At 39.4% G+C, this 18,014-nt stretch overlaps 1 long non-coding RNA gene across 3 annotated transcripts in view; it reads right to left on the bottom strand.

The window, feature by feature from the left end:
- The window catches only part of LOC130843914 (uncharacterized), an 88,023-nt gene that overhangs the window by 4,443 nt on the left and 65,566 nt on the right, over positions 1-18,014 (bottom strand). The window lies entirely within an intron of this gene.

Here is an 18,014-nt window from a genome sequence, read left to right as displayed (position 1 = left end):
TGCACTATATTAATATAGAGTAATGGACAGAAACTATGTTATCATCTCAATAAATACAGGAAAAGCATCTGGCCAAATTTAATAGCTATTATAATAAAAACTCTCAACAAATTTCCTCAACTTGATAAAGGGCATCTCTGAAAAACTTACAATTAACATTATACTTAGTGGTGAAAGACTGAATTCTTTCCCCATAATATCAGGAAGAAGACAGGAATATTAACTCTCATCACTTCTAGTCAAGATTGTATTGGAGATTCTAGCCAATGCAGTAAGAAATAAAGATACTAGAGGCATGTAAATTGGAAAGAAAGAAATAAAACTGTCTTATTTGTGATGACATGGTCTTGTATATAGAAGAGCCTAAGGAATGTACAAAAAAAAAAACCCTATTAGAACTAATAATCTAGGTTAGCAAGGTCCAGAGTATGCAAGATGAATATACAAAAATCAGCTTTTATTTCTATAAGCTAAAATGAACAATCCAAAAATGAAATTAAGGAAACAATTTCATTCATGACACTATCAAAAAGATGAAAATACTTAGAAATAACAAAGACGTGCAGGACTTGTATAGGAAAACCATAAATAATTGTTGACAAAAATTAATGGAGACAAATAAATAGGGACTTATCTCATATTCCTCGATTGGAAAGACTTAATATTGTTAAGTTGGAAATTCCCTCCAAGTTAACCTGTCTATTCAAGGCTTTCCTTATCAAAATCCCAGCAGGTTTTTTTTTTTCTTTATTTGGTAGAAATTGACAAGCAGATGCTAAAAGTCAGAGAAATGCAAAGGGCCTAGAGCAGCTGAAAACACTTTGAAAAAAAAAACAAAGTCAGAGGACACACATATTTGACTTAAAACTTACTGTAAAGCTTCAGTAATCAAGACAATGTGGTATTAGCATAAGGATAGGCATAATCAATGGGACAGAATAGAGAGTCTGGAAATAAACTTTACATATATGGCATTTTGGGAGGCAGGGGCCTGCACTGCAAGTATTGAGGGATCTTAGTTCCCTGACCAAGGATTGAACTGGGCCCCTGGCGGTGAAAGTGCCAAGTCCTAACCACTGCACCACCGGAATTTATATAGCCTATATATATATTTAAATTTATTTATTTATTTATTGGCTGTGTTGAGTCTTCCTTGCTGCGTGCGGACTTTCTACAGTTGTGGAGAACAGGGGCTACTCTTCATTGTGGTGCACGGGCTTCTCATTGCAGTGGCTTCTCTTGTTGCGGAGCACAGGCTCTGTGCTCACGGGCTTCAGTAGTTGCAGCACATGGGGTCAGTAGTTGTGGCACACGGCTTAGTTGCTCCACAGCATGCGGGATCTTCCCGAACCAGGGCTCGAACTTTCGTCCCCTGCACTAGCAGGTGGATTCTTAACCACTGCGGCACCAGGGAAGCCCCTATATAGCCAATATATTTTTGATAAATGTTCCAAGGTAATCCAATAGGATAAGAATCATCTTTTTAACAAATGGTGCTTGGGAAAACTGCACATCTAAATGTAAAAAAAAAAAAAACCAATCCAAAAACCTAGCCCTTTTCCTCATACCATATACAAAAACTTACTCAAGACAGATTATAGACCTACTAAAAATCTAGAAGAAAACAAATATGAAAATCTTTGCATTCTTGGGTTAGGCAAAATTTTCTTAGATATGACACCAAAAGCATTCTCCATAAAAGAAAAAATTGACAAACTGGAGTTCATCAAAACTGAAAACTGTTGTTTTTCAAAGGACATTTGAAAAAATGAACTGACAGGGGATTCCCTGGCAGTCCAGTGGTTAGAACTCCATGCTTCCATTGCAGGAGGCACAAGTTCATCCCTGGTCTAGGGCACTAGGATCCCACGTGCCATGCCATGGGGCCACAAAAAAATAAAAAATAAAAAAATGAACCAACAAAAGATAGAATGGGAGAAAACATCTGCAAAACACAAACTTGATAAAGAACTGTATCCAAAATATATGTTAAACACTGGTAACTCAATAATAAGACAACGACCCAACAGAAAGAAAATGGGCAAAATATTTGAATAACATTTCACCAAAGAAGATACAACAGCTTGCAAATAAGCAGATGAATAGATGATCAATATTATTATTCACTAGGGAAATGCAAATTAAAACCATAATGAGATACCACTACACACCCACTAGAAAGGTTAAAATCAAAAGGGCTGACAGTAGCAAGTACTGGCAAAGATGTGGAAGGCCTTTGTTTTTGATGGAATTCATGTGAGAGGTAGATAAATGAATGCTATGTGCATAGAGAAGAAGTGGTTTACACTATCTTATTGGGTGAGTCTCCAAACAGTTCTGCTAGGCTACAGGTTCTCAATTTTCACATGACAGAACTGTATTAGAGGAGCCACACAGTTTTAGCTCCTTCCTCCAAAATGTGAATAAGTGGAAGGGAGAGGAAATGTACTGCAGGAGAGGGAGAAACACACATGGAGCTGTTAGCGGCTATGCTGAGTGTGTATGTGACAATGACAGACCAGCCTGACTAGGAATAGGCTGCAGGCAGATGAGCTTCAGAAAGCAAATCTGGAGGGAGTTACATCAGTTCGGTTGTCCTTGAAACCTCAGCCCTGGAAAATTGGGTTTGAAAAAAGTACAGAGCAATTTAAAGTGTAGGAACAATAGTTTTTATTATTACAGTAAACTTCTGCTTTCTTCACTCATTTGGGTGAAAATTTCCCAAGTAATTTAATTTTCCAGGCAACTGCACTGCAAACCTTTAATGCAAAATAGTGAAACAAATTATCAAAGGGAATGTTTTATGTCCATCCCATTTCTGGGCATCTTGGTTTCTCCTCTAAACTAATTTTACATTTTTTTTCAAATGAAAATAAAATTTCATACAGTGACTGTAAGTAAAAAAATGAATCATTAATACACACGAAAGTTTGAATTTGACATGCCTGAGTATGACATGTGATACTTCATGAATTATGTAGAGTGTTCTTGGTATCTTGAAAATTTTACTTACCTAGCCATGGTGCATATTTTTATAGATATTACTAGCTTTACTTTACAGGGAAGATTCAGAGGAAATTGGTAGGAAAAATAGATTTCATCAGACAAATATTTTAATAATTTGTTTTTACTAATCCAATTGATAATAATTCAGAATATGTGCTCTCTGATGTAAATTTTGGCAGAACTAGTATCTTCCTATTTTTTCCTTCAATTAGGCTGCTTGAAACAGCAGAGCAAACATTCTGTTTAAAACGCTCTTTTATGCCATAAAATTTTGTATAATACTGAATTAGTGAGAAGGTAAGTGCTTTCACCATCCTACTTGTGTAATGTAATGCTAACATTTGATCATCCAGTCACTATCTATAAAGATCCTATCCAACGAGAGGAAAACTGTTGCTTCACCAGGTAAGCATTTTCATTATTAGATAATACTTCCATTTGCAAGTATACAAATGCTCAATTTATGATTTTTAAATTAAGAAAACCAGCTATTTTTTTTTTATTTTTTGGGGGTACACCAGGTTCAATCATCTGTTTTTATACACATATCCCCGTATTCCCTCCCTTCCTTGACTCCCCCCGCCTCGAGTTCCCCCCACCCTCCCCGCCCCAGTCCTCTAAGGCATCTTCCATCCTCGAGTTGGACTCCCTTTGTTATACAACAACTTCCCACTGACTATTTTACAGTTGGTAGTATATATATGTCTGTGCTACTCTCTCACTTCATCTCAGTTTCCCCTTCACCCCCTGCCCCCTCCCATACCTCGAGTTCTCCAGTCCATTCTCTGTATCTGCATCCTTGCTCTTGTCACTGAGTTCATCAGTACCATTTTTAGATTCCGTATATGTGAGTTAGCATACAATATTTGTCCTTCTCTTTCTGACTTACTTCACTCTGTATGACAGATTGTAGTTCTATCCACCTCATGACATATAGCTCCATCTCATCCCTTTTTATAGCTGAGTAATATTCCATTGTATATATATGCCACATCTTCTGTATCCATTCATTTGTTGATGGGCATTTAGGTTGCTTCCATGTCCTGGCTATTGTAAATAGTGCTGCAATAAACATTATGATACAAGTTTCTTTTGAGAAAACCAGCTATTAATATTGTTTTTCTATTTATTTGCTGATTTAAAAACAAAATCCAAAGATATGCTACATTGTGATGCTCTGGAGAAATTAATAATCAACCACTCCTCTTACTGTATGGTCAGTAACAGGGATTCATTTGTATAGGGTAGACCAATTGATTCTATTGTGAAAATACTATCTTCTTAAGCAGGATGGTTCAGTGGTTTACTTAGGCTTATTTTAATTCCCATTGGTATTACTATATATGATATTTAAACCAGAGAAAAATGCATCATGTGAAGTCATAAACATTAAAAGGAGAGTAAATGCTTGCCTGAAACATAAAATGAGACATGATAGGACAAACTGAAGAAGATTAAAGAAAGTAACATATCTGTCTTGCGTCTATATGTTTCAACAGGGCAAATGATCATAAGGAAAAGATCATAAAAGTTATTGAGTCTGATGTAGGTTCCACCATATTACATGATGTCTCTCAACCATTTCTTGAGGCATTAGACATACTGGACAGGAAGCCACAATCAAGGAAGTTCCTGAACCTCCTCATTTCTTAGAATATTTGCTAGTAAGTCTTCAAAGACTTAGAAATCATCAAAGAGAAAGCAACAAAAGAGCTGAAGTCCAGAGTGCAAAGAACTGCAATTCAAGGCAAGTTGCAGAACTTTCCAGAGAGTGAGTAAAGAACCATGAAGACAGACTACTTTCATGGCCTTATCCCATGAGAAGAGATGTCTTCTGTCCATATCAACACCTGAGACCTTCAAAGCTTGTCGTCAAAGGAAGCAGCTCCCCATAAAGATAAGCCTTGTTTGGAAGTGGACAGCCTCTCGCACTTCAATTACACAGGAGAGAAAGAAAGCCTCTTTCAATGTTTACTTAAACTGCAAACACTGAAATATTCCCTGCACATTTTTTTTTTCCAAATCAGTAGAGTCCTTGCGATGACTTTTTTTAGTTAATTCAATTTTTCAAACTTTAATACATTTATTTAAAATGGAAAAAAATATCTAACTACCACAAATGCAAATCCAGGAAAGTCGCTTTTAAAAGAAGGCAACCATTAAAATAACACAACCAGTGGTGTAAAAGAGGATTCTACCTGATGTACAGATATTGCCCTTTTTGATTCAATAATTGTTTTTAATTCTTTAGTGCTCGTTAAACTTTCATTCCTTGGAGATAATTTTCCCTTGCTTTTGGGTTAAAATTTGAGCAGCTCCCATGATTTTGCTGGTCATCCTCTGGTGATTAAAATCCGAAGATCATATCAAGTGACAAACACATTCTCACTTTTAAAATTATGTCTTCTCTCTGCTGCAAGAGCTAGCTGTAGCCAAGGTGTGAGAGTCTTATTACATGGTTTTCTTTATTTCAAGCCAAACTCTATGTTCTGGTCTCTCCCATGCCTAGATCCTACCTCTGCTCTCTGGAGACATTGTGAATAAGTCCCATCCTTTTCCTCTGAGTCATTTCCTCATGTAATTGAACACAAAAATCTTGGCTTCTTTCATTTTTTCATTTTTTTAACCCCAAATTGCCTCTTATTTCCATAGTTTCTCAAGATAAAATTTCCTCTTTAAAATTTTCAAACCTAAAGAAAAGTTGAAAGACTAATATAATAGGCACTTATATCCTTCACCTCAATTTTATATACGTGTAATTCTTATTCCCTCTGGGCCATTTGAAAGAAAGTTGGAAACTTCACACTATTTCATGCTTAAGTATTTTAGTATGACAACATGTATCTCCTAAGAGTAATGACATTGTCTTCAAAACTATAATATCATTATCTCACTTAAGAAAAATAACAGCAATTTAATAAATTTAGTAATGTCATATATAGACCATATAAAATTTCCCTATTATTCAAATAATGCCTTTTCAGCTGTTTTTTTTTTTTTTTTTTTCAATCTAGGATACAATAAAGGATCTCATATTGTATTTGGTTTCCATGACTCTTTAGTTTCCTTTAATCTAGAATAGTCCCTCCAACTTTCTGTGAATTTCATGACATTGCTCAAGTTAAAGCTGTAATTCAGCCATCCTGGATCAACCTCAGCCTGACAAGATATAGACAGGCAAAAACAATTTACAGGGATATTAACACCTCCTTTCCTTTGAAACCTTTTTTAGCAACTGCAATAGACAGTTGGTTCCTGTGGTCAAACAGCCCACACCCCAGGTCTATTTCTTACAAACACCTGTCAGGCTGGATCTTCCCCATCTTGGAGTCATGTAATTCTATTTTTGAGCTTGCTTAAAACCTACCTAGTGGCATCCTTCTTGTTGGTTTGGATCACTCATAAAAAATAGCTGAGGTTATTTTGAAGACTGAGTGTTCCTTCATTCACACCAGCTGTCACTCTGATTTGTGATGTGCCCACATGTGATGAGCTCAGCCTAGCAGCAGGAGAGCAGAGCTGGGCACAGGAGTCACTCACTGGGAGCACCAGCACAGGGCAGACTGACTGGATGGGAAAATGATTGCAGTCTCAGGCTGGCAAGTAAAAGAGTGGTGACCTAGGATCCCAACAACTTCTGTTTTACTCCAGATAAAGAGCCAGCAAGGGTGGGAGGGAGAAGATTCCAAATGGTACTGATATCTTCACAAGTGAGCAGTGAACCTAGAAGCAAGTGCGATGTGGAACACTCAGAACCCAGGAGGCAGGTGGACAGCAGAAGGGAAATGTGTGTCTGGGGAAACAGGGCCCTTGGCCTCAAGCAAAGTTTCAGGGGCAGACTTCCCATCCCCAGAAGGGACTTGCATAAGGCAAAGCAAAGCTGCAATGGAGAATTTATTTAAATAGGGGGCTAGAACTGGATTTTATAATGGAGACAGAAATAGTATGTGGGTCTGCAGTAGATCTATATTCAAAAGACTAATCCAAAACCAACAGTAGTTTCAGGGGGCATGTGTGCATTTGTCACCCTTTGATCTTCTTCCTTAATTAAGTCAGTTTGATCCTCACTTTACCTTTTGGCTCAGAACCTAACTCAAAAACAATAAGAAAAAAAATAAACAAAATCTTAAAATCCCCTCAAACCTTTTTCATTAAAATAACCCCTATTTTATCAGATGTCATCCGTCCTTTGTATTTTCAGTTGGAGTAGAAATTAATAATATACTTGCTATTCTGGAGATTCCTTCTGTTCTGCTCTCTCCAGCCAATTCTTTTTTTTTTTTTTTTTTTTTGAAATATTTATTTATTTGGCTGTGCCGGGTCTTTGTTGTGGCATGCAGGATCTAGTTCCCTAACCAGGGATCGAACCCAGGCCCCTTGCACTGGGAGAGCAGAGCCTTAGACAGTGGACCACCAGGAGCACCAGGGAAGTCCCATCTCTAGGCAATTCTTATGTATATCTTGGATCCTGAGCTTCTGGGAGTTGGCCTGGTTTTTCCCATAATACTCTTTCATTGCCAACCCCTGAAGCCTGTAGATTCTTCCTGGTGACCAGAAATGCTCTATTCTTCTTCTTCTTTTTTTTAAAGAATTATTTATTATTTATTTATTTATTTTTGGCTGCATTGGGTCTTCATTACTGTGTGCAGGCTTTCTCTAGTTGGGGTGAGCGGGGTCTACTCTTCATTGCGGTGCACAGGCTTCTCCTTGCAGTGGCTTCTCTTGTTGGGGAGCAGGGGTTCTAGGCAATCGGGCTTAAGTAGTTGCAGCAAGTGCGCTCAGTAGCTGTGGCTCACGATCTTAGTTGCTCCGTGGCATGTGGGATCTTCCTGGACCAGGGTTCAAACCGGTGTCTCCTGCATTGGCAGGCAGATTCTTAACCACTGTGCCACCAGGGAAGTCCCCAGAAATGCTCTATTCTTATCACCAAAGCTATTGATCTTGCAGGTTGTAAGTTAGAAGAGGCTAGGTTATGCTGTAGTAATAAGTGCCCCTGCTCCCACATCACAATGGCTGGTAACACAAAGATTTTTCATTGCACTTCACATTCATTACAAGTCATTGCAGCTTTCTTCATATGGCTTTTACTCTGGGAATGGCCTCTATCTGCAACACTGCCAGTCTCGTGGTTGAGAAAAAGGAGAAACAACAAGCCACACACTGGGCCCAAAAGCAACTGTCTAGAAATGACACATGCCACTTCTGCTTTCACTTCACTGGCTGGAGGGAATCTCATGGACTGGCCTGACATCAGTGGCTCAGGGAAGTCTAATCCTCCCCTAGGATGTAAGTATTCAAGAATAATAGTTTAATTTACATAAGTGTTGTTGCTTTCTATCAGAGTTCTTGTGCCTATCAGGATATGTTTGCTTCTCTATCAGGATACACGTGCCACTGCTTAGAGACAAGAAGCCTCTGGGTCATTGGCTAGGACTGAGTTTCTGATTGGTGTACTGGCCCCGTAGTTCCTGCCCAGGCTGGGTTTCCAGCATTCCTCCTTCTCCTTATCCTATCCGAGAACCAATCCATTGTGTGTGTGGGACCCAACGTAGGACCAGGCTTCGGTCAGGATTGACAGGCTAAGGATACACGTGGGCTGCCTCCTTCCCCTTTCTACCAGCAGCTGGGTCGTAGCTCAGCTTTCTTTTTGGCATGTGCAGCTTCTTCCTGAAACACTGTTTTTGTTTTATTTTTACTATTATTTTTCATCCTGGCCAACCACTTCATAACACAATGTCTTGTGTTTCTTTCTGAAGTGACTTTTTTCCTTAACACTTAAAAAAATATCCAGTTCATTCTAGGTTTTGGCCTGCCTGGCACTATTGTCAAAGTTTTCTGTCATTCTTTTCAATTTATTTCTCTGTAACTAAAATTTCCCCAGGCCTCTCAAGGCTATGAGTACAAATGAGATCACGTTTACAGTAATAACTCACATTTCCTTGACTAATCTTGCCCACTTGCTCATGTAAGACTTCCTGACCTCACCAAAGGTCTCTCCAGCTTTTTCTGTGTGTACCATGAGTGATGGCTGGGGTCACATTATTCTGTCTAGGCCTCCACCCCACTGCTGGTGGACCCAACCTGACACAAGGGTTATTCAGGACTATTTGGCTGCACATCATGGAAACCAACCTGAGAGTGCATGATAGGCATATGAAGCCATCTCTCTGAATGTATGGAATACAGCTGGCCCTCAAGAAAGTTCTGTTAGACTAGAAAAATGAAATGTTTAAGAACCTCCCCACTTTCACCTGCTCGCTTCTGGGTGTCTGCTTTATTGGCTTGCCTGTGCAGACTGCATCTTTCTGCCCATGTGCATACAGTGGGGAGATTCCCTCATTCTCTCTGAATCCCAAATCCAATTTCTGAGAGGATGCCATTCAGGCCTGGATTTTAGGTAAAAGTTAAGAATGAAGATGAAGGTTACTTAGCAGAAAAGGAGTTGGAAGCTTCACTCAGTGATTTGGAAGAATCAGGTAGGAATGGGGGGGGGGGGGGGGCGGGGAGATTTGTCTTGAGTTTGCCAGAGACTCCATAACGCAGTATAACAGACTGAGTGGCTTAAACAACAGAAGTTTGTTTTCTGATAGTTCTGGAGGTGCAGGAAGAGGGTGTTGGCAGGGCTGGTTTCTCCTGAGGCCTCCTTGGCTTGCAGGTGGCCACCTTCTCACTGTGTCCTCACATGGCCTTTCCTTTGTACCTGAGCGCCCCTAGGGTCTCTCTGTATGTCCTAATCTCTTCTTATGAGGACAGTAGTCATATTGGATCAGGGCCTATTCTAGCGGCCTTATTTTAACATAACCATATCTTTAAAGGCCGTATCTCCAAATATAACCACATTCTGAGGTTCTGAGGATAAATGTAGAGGGAACATAATTCAGTCCATAACATCTGTTGCCTATCAAATCACCTCAAAACTCAGTGGTATAAAATAAAATTTTTTACCGTGCTCATAGATTCAGTAGGTCAGAAATTCAGAAGGGGTATGGTGGGGATGGCTCTTCCTGGGCTCTCAGCTGGGATGACCCAAACGGCTGCATGCTGATAAACAGCTGGGCTGGGGGTGCACTTCTGAGATGGCTTCTTCACTCACGTTTCATGCTTAGGTTGAAATGGCTGAAATATGTGTTCAGGTGGTATTGTTGACCACAGCAGCTCTGTGTGGCCTCTCCACGAGGCTTGGGCTTCCTCACAGCATGGTGGTCTCAGGGAAGATGGACTGTTGACATGGCGGCTCACGGCTCGAAGCGTGTTCCAGTGAGCATGGAACACAGTGTCACTTCTACTATACTCTACTGATTGAAGCCGTCACAAGCAAGATAAATGCCAAAGTAGTTGTGACCATATTACAAAACTGCCAAGACAGGCATATTCAAAATGTCTACTACATCCCTGTCCCACATGCCCTCTGTGAGAACACTAATTCTCTCCCAAGACTGTTGGTTCTTGATGTTCTCCAGTTTGGTAAGCTTTTTATCCATTTAATTGGTATCAGCCCCAATGTGTCAATAACCACATCTGAGTTCTTTTCTAACCATGCATCTTAAATTTGCAATATTTCAAAGATTTCTCAGTCTCATACCTCTCACTCCATTTGCTTATGGGTACTTAAGTCTATTCATCTCTGGTGAGAGAGTCACACTTTTGGTAACTTTTTCCTGAGCCATTAGAGGCACGTCAAATTTTTAAAAATTGAGATACAATGAACATACAACATTATATTAGTTTCAGACGTACAACATGATTCAATATTTATATACATTGTGAAATGATCACCACAATAAATCCAGTTTACATCTGTCACCATACATAGTTACATTTTTTTCTTGTAATGAGAACTTTTAAGATCCACTTTCTTAGCAACTTTCAAATATACAATCCTTCATTAACTAAAGTCATCAGGTTGTATATTACTCCCATGTAACTTATTTATTTTATAACTGGAAGTTAGTGCCTTTTGACCACCTTCACCCATTTCACCCACCCACAACCCCCCCCCCCACCTCTGGCAACCACTAAACGTGTTCTCTATATCTACGAGCTTGGTTGTTGGTTTGTTGTTGTTATTGTTAGATTCCACATATAAGTGCGATCATATGGTATTTGTCTTTCTCTGTCTGACTTACTTCACTTAGCATAATGCCCTCAAGGTCCATCCATGTTGTCACAAATGGCAGGATTTCATTCTTTTTTATGGCTGAAAAATATGCCATTACACACACACATACACACACACACACCCCACGGTTTCTTTATCCATTCATCCACTGATGGACACTTAGCTTGCTTTCATGTCTTGGCTTTTGAAAATAATGCTGTGATGAACATGGGGTGCAGATATCTTTGTGAGTTAGTGTTTTCATTCTCTTTGGATAAATTCCCAGAAGTGGAATTGCTGGATCATATGGTAGTTCTATCTTTAATTTTTTGAGGAATCTCTATACTGCTTTCCATGGTGCCTGTTACATTCCCACCAACAGTGCACAAGATTTCCCTTTTCTTCACATTCTCACCAAAACTTATTATTTCTTTCTTTGATAACAGTCATTCTAACAGGTGTGAGATGTTAGCCATTGTGGTTTTGACTTGCATTTCCCTGATGATTAGTGATGTTGAGCACATTTTTATGTACCTGTTGGCCATCAGTATGTCTTCTTTGGAAAAATGTCTATTCAGATCCTCTGCCCAGGGAGTTCCCTGCTGGTGCAGTAGTTAAGAATCAGCCTGCCAATGCAGGGGACACAGGTTCAAGCCCTGGTCCAGGAAGATCCCAAATGCCGTGAAGCAACTAAGTCCATGTGCCTCAACTACTGAGCCTGCTCTCTAGAGCCCATGAGCTACAACTATTGAAGCCCACGCACCTAGATCCGGTGCTCTGCAGCAAGAGAAGCCACCGCAATGAGAAGCCTTCGCGGTAGCCCCTGCTCGCCGCAACTAGAGAAAGTCCGTGGGCAGCAATGAAGAACCAACACAGCCAAAAATAAAATAATTAATCAATTTAAAAAAAAGGTTCCTCTGCCCATTTTTTTTTTTTTTTTGGGCACACGGGCTTAGTTGCTCCGCAGCATGTGGTAACTTCCTGGGGCAGGGATCGAACCTGTGTCCCTTGCAGTGGCAGGCGGATTCTTAACCACTGTGCCACCTAGGAAGTGCCTGCCCATTTTTAAATCAGATTGTTTGGGGCCTTTTGCTATTGAGTGTATGAGTTATTTATATATTTTGGATATTAAACCCTTCTGAGATATATAATTTGCAAATATTTTCCCACATTCAGTAGGTTGCCTTTTCATTTTGTTGATGGTTTCCTTTGCTGTAAAGAAGCTTTTAAGTTTGATGTAGTCTCATTTGTTTACTTTTGCTTTTGTTGCCTTTGCTTTTGATGTCAAATACAAAACCTTATTGCCAAGACCTACATCAAGAAGCTTATCACCTATGTTTTATTTTAGGAGTTTATGGTTTCAGGTCTTATTTTAAGACTTTAAGCCATCTTAGCTTAATTTTTATGTATGGTATAAGATACTTTTTTTGCATGTGGCTATCCAGTTTTCCCAAAACCATTTATTGAAAAAAAACTTTTCCCCATTGTATATTCTTGGCTCCTTTGTTGCAAACTAATGGACTACATATGTGTGGGTTTATTTCTGGGTTCTCTATCCTGTTCCTTTGATCTATGTGTCTGTTTTTATGCCAATACCATACTGTTTTGATTATTATAGCTTTGCAATATAATTTGAAATCAGGAAGCCTGATGACTCCAGCTTTGTTCTTTCTCAAGATTTCTTTGGCTATATAGGGTCTTTTGTAGTTCCATTCAAATTTCAGGATTGTTTGTTTTATTTCTGTAAAAACTTCCATTGGAATTTTGATTGGGATTGCATTCAGTCTGTAGATTGTTATGGGTAGTATAGACATTTTAACAATATTAATTATTTCCATTTATGAACATGGAATAGCTTTCTATCTATTTGTGTCTTCTTCAACTTATTTTGTCTACTTGTTATAGTTTTCAGTATACGGGTCTTTCACCACTTTGGTTAAATTTACTTCTAGGTATTTTATTCTTTCTAATGCAATTGTAAATGAGATGTTTTCTTAATTTCTCTTTTTGATAATTTGTTATTAGTGCATAAAAATGCAACAGGTTTTTGTATGTTGATTTTGTATTCTGCAACTTTACTGAATTTGTTTATTAGTTCTGTTTTTGGTAGAGTTTTTAGGATTTTCTATGTATAATATCATGTCATGCAAATAGTGACAGTTTTACTTCTTCCTTCCCAATTTGGATGAATTTTATTTCTTTTTCTGCCTAATTGCTCTGTTAAATACTGTGTTAAATATAAGCATCCTTATCTTGTTCCTTAGTAATTTTTAGTGGGTACCGAACACTGTGAATTTTATATTGTTTTAGGCCGAATGTATCAAAAAAAATGTTGAACATTTTCTACTAGTAAGTTAGTGGCAGGGTTGATCCTTTTTGAGGTTTTTAAAAAGCCTTTATAGGGTTGGTCTAGAAGAGCCTTTTTTTTTTTTTTTTGGTAGCTAATTTAGTCCCATATCTATGGTGTATCTATCGTGGGCTCTCTACTGAATGCCCTCTGTGCTAATTGAAGTCTCTCCAGTTTGGCCAGGAGAAACTCTAATAATTAATGTGTGAGCCTGGGGACTATTCATCTTACAACTCTTCAGTACTTGTTCCTTCCTCAGAAGTTGTTCTTTTCCAGCTTCATGGATTCTTGTCATATGCATTTGCAGGTTGGTATTTTGTCAAAACATGAAGAAGCCCCTACACAAGTTTCTGGAGTTCTTTCTCTGTGTAGCTCTGCTGTCTCCAGTACTCAGTGCTGCAGATTTCTAGTTGCCAGAAATTTAATCTCTGTCTCCTTAATTCAAGAAGATTGCCAAACTCTTCCTGTGTCACAATCCAAGAATGATTATCCCAGAAGAGCAACTCTAGGCAATGGGAGGGCTCACCTCTTTTATTTCTCTATTCTCAGGAATAAAGTCCACTGTTGCCTTTTGTCTAATGTTGAAGAATAGTTATTTCCTATATTTCATCCATTTTTCTAGTTGCCTATGATGGAAAAGCAATTCCAAAATCCTACTGTCTCATACATGGAAGGAAAAATGGGCAGGATATTTTAACAACTAATCAAAACACTTAAGCTAAGGAGTTTAGCACTTCAATTGTGTATTAATTTATGTCTAAGCTTCGTGGAATTCAAAGACTGATTATAAGGGCAATAACTTCTGTATATAATATATACAGATATTACAAACTCACAATTCGCTGCCTATATCATCAAATACATTTTAAAACTTTTTTTGCATTAGAAACATTCCCAATTGAAGAGAAAGAATTTTAATTACAGAAACCTTTTCTTCTTGGCTCTCTGGTTTTTTTTTCCTGTGTTTTTTAAAACTGCTTTTCTATAGTCTAAAGTATATGTATAATTATTTCTCAGCTTTTCCTCCTTCATTCTGACACTCTCCATGTTGATAATACTCAGATTTCTATCATTTCCATATCATTATAATTTCCTCCTTGTTCTTCAGAATTCATCCAAGTTAGTAGTTCCCTTCATTCCTTCCACCACCCACTTTTTAGGGAAAGTGATTACCAGGGCAGAATTTACCAGTGCTCTGTTTTTAAAAGAATGAGACTTTGAGCACACATTTGTTTGGAAGTTCCTCATCCTTATTACATCTTGTTTCTAGGTCAATCTTGTAATCTGCATGAGGAAAGCATCTTTGAGGCAGTTTGTAAGACATATTCTCTTATAAAGTTCACCTGATCTATTCCAATCTTTGTTTAATTTTATCAAAATGGTCTCTGAATTCATTTTAGTGATGGGGTGGATGTATGTAATTAGTTTTAGTATAGAATACAGCTCTTTCTAGATAACGGTGTCTCATAGTTGAATGATGATTATCTGTTATTTCCCCCAGAACTCTTGCCCTCTGTTATTTTGCATAGCAAGAGCAGGGCAGCAAGATACAGGCAACAATGTCAATGGCCATCAAACCCCCATATGAGGAGGAAAAGTCTCAGGCTCGAGTAAAGATGGTTTGGTGATGTAAACGGAGAAGTGGAGGAGTGGAAGCAGCTGTATCAATTATTTTGAGCAGTCTAATAAATATAAATACAGCCTGTACCTTTATTATTGATTAGAACTTTGTGAGGTTAGTTGATTTTCAAAAACTACAATATATTTCCCATGACTGTAATTTAGCATCATACACATTGGCTTCTTCTGGGAGTGTACACAAAATTTATGGAAAAGGAATGCACACACTTGAATGAAAAAATAGCTGGCTCTGTGTGCCTGAATATCAAATGTGAAAGGACCAAGTGCTGACAAGCTGATTGGAGCACTGATGCATACAAAAAGCAGTCAGAGCAGAAAACAAAAACAGCTTCAAAACTATAGATTTTTCAAAAGTACCTAAGCCCAACAGTATTTATAGCCCTCACCAGACGTAACTGATGTTAGTATGTAGGTGACTAATGCAGATATTGAAAAGCCCAATAGGGCCTTTAGTTCGTCTCTAGATTTTTTGCTCCAACCCAGAAACTTAAGCTCAGTGTAATGAAAGGCTCTCCATTGTGAGCAAAATAGTGGAATTAGAAGGTTTTACCACTCCCATATCATTAAAAGCAAATTCATGATTCCTTTTAACTGTTGAGTGTGATCTTTTTTTAGATAAAAGATCAATTTTTTCCCTAATGTTTACTGAAGTTCATTGTCTCCCTCTTCAAGAAGCATGAACATTATTTCCATGGAACCATAATATAGATGTAAGATGATTGGTATGTTGATGATCTGGCTACATTCAAACTGTTTGGTAGCATTTCCCCAAACCATTATTCACATGTAACACGTTGGGGTGGGGAGAGAGAGACAGAGCAAGAGAGTGCATGCACAGTGGTTTATTAAATTAGAGACTAAATAAGCTCTATACTTGAAGTAAGAGTGAACTATGTGAATATCGTCCCAGTGTTCAAAAAGTTTTGACATAGGACGTGGCCAAGTTGGCAGTGTAGGAAGACCATGAGCTCACATACTCTCTCAGGCACACCAAAATTACAACTATTTTCAGAGCAACTATTGATGAGAAAGACCTGAAAACTAGCAGAAATAATCTTCTACAACTAAAGGTATAAAGAAGAAACCACAACAAGACAAGCAGGAGGGCAAAGATGCAGTATAGTCCAGACCCATGCTCCCAGGTGGGCAACCACAAACGGGAGGATAATTAAAATTGCAGAGGTTCTCCCTAAGGAGCAAGGGGTCCAAGACTCACATCGGGCTCACTAGCCTTGGGGTCCTGAGCCAGGAAGACGAGCCCCCAGAACATTTGGCTTTGAAGGCCAGCATGGCTTACTCTGGGGAGAGCCAGAGGGCTGTAAGAAATAGAGACCCCATTCTTAAAAGGCACACATGAAATCTCACATGCTCTGGGATCCAGGGCAAAAAGAGTAATTTGAAAGGAGCCTGGGTCAGACATACCTGCTGGTCTTGGGAGAGTCTCCTGGAGAGACAGGAGGCAACTGCAGCTCACCTTGGGGACAGAGACACTGGTGGCAGCCCTTTTGGGCAGCTTATTCTACCACAAGGATACTGGTGCTAAAGATTTTGGAATCTTCCCTCTAGCTTATTAGCACCAGGACCTGGTCCCACCCACCAGCCTGTTAGTACCAGTACTGGGATACTCAGGTCAAGCAATTAGCTGGGTAGGGACACAGCCCCACCCACCAATAGGCCAGCTGCCTTAGGATCCCCAGATCCCCCAGGATATCCTGGGCCTCGGCCCCATCCATCAGCTGGCTGACAGCAACTCCAGAACCCCCAGGGCCCTACAGCCAGAGACGCCGGGACCCAGATCTGCCCACCTGCAGGCTGGCACTTGCAGTGGGACCCCCTGGGTCCCAGCTCCACCAACTAGCAGGCTGACACCAGCCCCAGAACCCACCCCCCTGCCCAGACTGTGCCCACCAGCAGGCCGACACCAGCTCTGAGACACCTTGAGCCCCTCAGCCAACTGCCCAGGGATCTGGCCCCACTTACCAGTGGGCTGACACCAGCTTTGGGACATGCCAGATCCTGCAGTTAGCTAAGTCAGGAATTCGTCCCACCCACCAGCAAGCCAACACTAGGTCTAGGACCCTAGCCATGCAACCACCCACCTCAGAACCCAGCTCCATCCACCGGTGGACAGCACTAGCCTTGGGACTCCCAGGGTTCTGCAGCCAGCCCCCTATGACACAGCCCTATCCACCAGTGGCCATCAGACTCTGCACAAGGCAGGGCCTGGCAACCAACTAGACCAGAGGCTGGCCATGCCTACCAGACCACCTACAGGAAGCTATACTAAAATTAAAAATATAACAGCTGATATGTAAAAAGCAATAGAATGGTTGGAGACTAAAGTGGCATATCTTTTAAAAATTAGAACAGAAAGATAATGAGATGGAAAATTGGAGAAAAAAGTTACAAAAGTTAGAGGATCATACAGGAGATTCAACGTCTAACTAATAGACCTTCTAGGAAGAGAGAATATAAAAAGTAAGGAGGATAAAATTATTGAATAATTATACAAGAATAATTTCCATAAATAAAGAATGGCCTAAGAACACTCTATGACATAAGTCAAAGCAAGATCCTTTGTGACCCACCTCCTAGAATAACGGAAATAAAAGAAAAGACAAACAAACAAATGGGACCTAATGAAACTTAAAAGCTTTTGCACAGCAAAAGAAACCATAAACAAGACAAGAAAACAACCCTCAGAGTGGGAGAAAATGTTTGCCAATGAAGCAACTGACAAAGGATTAATCTCCAAAATATACAAGCAGCTCATGCAGCTTAATACCAAAAAAAGCAAATAACCCAATCCAAAAAATGGGTGGAAGACCTAAATAGACATTTCTCCAAAGAAGACATGCAGATGGCCAACAAACACATAAAAAGATGCTCAACATCACTAATCATTAGAGAAATGCAAGTCAA

Source organism: Hippopotamus amphibius, chromosome 2 (genome assembly GCF_030028045.1).
Source record: "Hippopotamus amphibius kiboko isolate mHipAmp2 chromosome 2, mHipAmp2.hap2, whole genome shotgun sequence".
NCBI lineage: Eukaryota > Metazoa > Chordata > Mammalia > Artiodactyla > Hippopotamidae > Hippopotamus > Hippopotamus amphibius.
This window is presented reverse-complemented; position numbering and strand designations above follow the sequence as displayed.